The sequence below is a fragment of the Bidens hawaiensis genome, unplaced genomic scaffold (genome assembly GCF_021521415.1).
Source record: "Bidens hawaiensis isolate Kalapana, Puna unplaced genomic scaffold, B.hawaiensis_p1.1 tig00020798_1, whole genome shotgun sequence".
Lineage (NCBI taxonomy): Eukaryota > Viridiplantae > Streptophyta > Magnoliopsida > Asterales > Asteraceae > Bidens > Bidens hawaiensis.
In genome coordinates this window covers 95,014-96,876 of record NW_027493203.1, presented here as the reverse complement: position 1 = coordinate 96,876, position 1,863 = coordinate 95,014, and positions in this window count along the sequence as shown.

Below are 1,863 nucleotides of genomic sequence, written 5' to 3'. Positions count from 1 at the left end.
AGAAAGAAATACATTGTATTCAAATATAAAGCATTTGAATACACTAGTGTTTAAGGATAAAATATTCTAAGTAAATTCTGTTCTAAACGAGACCATTAGAATAGAACAGGCTTAGCCATTTTGGCTGAAAATGTGAATAATATGATTAGGACAAGTATTGATACACGTGATTAATATAAAGTTAGTAGAACCTAGTTAAAGAAAGGAATAATCGCGAACGAAGAACGAAACAGGATCCAGGTGAGTTTCTAGCCCCATTTCCTTGTTATGTCTTCAGGGCTGTGTGCATACTCGATGTGATAGTTAATACACTTACCTTAAATGGTATGTGTATCTTCGGATGCATATATGAAGGTAAGTGTATGTATTGCATGTTGAACGATTAACTAGAACTCACTCAGCGTAGCTGACTTTTAGTATGCACGCAGGTGAGTAGAATTAGGCAGCTAGCTTGAGCAAGGCACATGGCAGGTGAATAACAGGCTGGCATATGAAGACTCAAGATGTTTTATGTTTATTGATGTTTAATTTGACGAAATGTTTATTCAAGACAAGTTATGAATTATTATGTAATGTTAAATGAAGTGAAAGTTTTAATTAACTCTGATATATAGAACTGCTTTTATGAGTAAATCCAACGTCCAATGTAGGGCACCGGTGACGGGACTTTCACTGGTCCCTATCCCCAAAGATATTATCAGGGTCTGGTCCCTATCCTCACAGATTTTATTAGGGTCTGGTCCCTATCCTCACAGATATTATTAGGGTCTGGTCCCTTTTTCCGTGCAACCATGCCATGCCTTTCTTTATGTACTTTCCTTAACAATACGTGTAATATCCGAAGATTTCACGTACTATCAATCATTCATTCATAGTATAAACATACATACTTTCCTTAACAATACGTACAATATCCGAAGAGAGTTCACGTATTATCAAGCATTCATTCATAATATAAACATAACTATCACATTCATCATCAAGACATACACTTATCATTTAAGGTAAGTGTATTAACATTCACATTGAGTATGCACACAGCCCCAAAAACATAACAAGGAAATGAGGCTAGAAACTCACCTGTATTCTGTTACGTTCAACGTTAATCGTTATTCCTCTCTTTAACTATGTTCGGCTAACTGTACATTAAGTATATGCATCAACATTTTCCCTAATTATATTATTTGGGTTTACCCTGAAATGGCCAGGTATGGTCTAATCTAATGGCTGTATAGGGTACTGTATTCAATTAGAAATTACTTAGATTACAATTTTATCTTCATACACTATTGTATTCGAATGCTTTGTTTTCGAATACATTGAGTTCCTTTCTTTCTTTCCTTTTTGTATTTGAATGCATATATACATATATATTATACTTTAATCGAGTGTATTTAAGTTGTATGAAACTCATCAATGTATCCAACTATGTACATTGTATTCGAACTCATCAATGTATGCTAATATGCATATTGTATGCGGGTCGTACAATGTATTCAAATCCTCCATTGTAATCGGATTATAAATTGTAATCAAACCCGTAGTGTAATCGAGTCTAATGTATTCGACGTGTGCCATGCATTTGAACCCAACCCGTATTCGATTTATACATCTGATGTGCTAAATACAGTCAATTAAATTTTAACTAAATTAAACAAGTAATAAAAACTAGACTTAAGACTCAACTACACAAAACACCGGCAAATGAACCGATCAATTGTACTAAAGATAAGTAAGTCCGGAATATCGAACCCACAGGACTCTATAAATTACGTTAATTAACTAATTAGACTCGACTTACGACACGACTATTTATTAATAATGTTTGAGGGGTTTTAAACTAATCATTAATTAACTAAACCT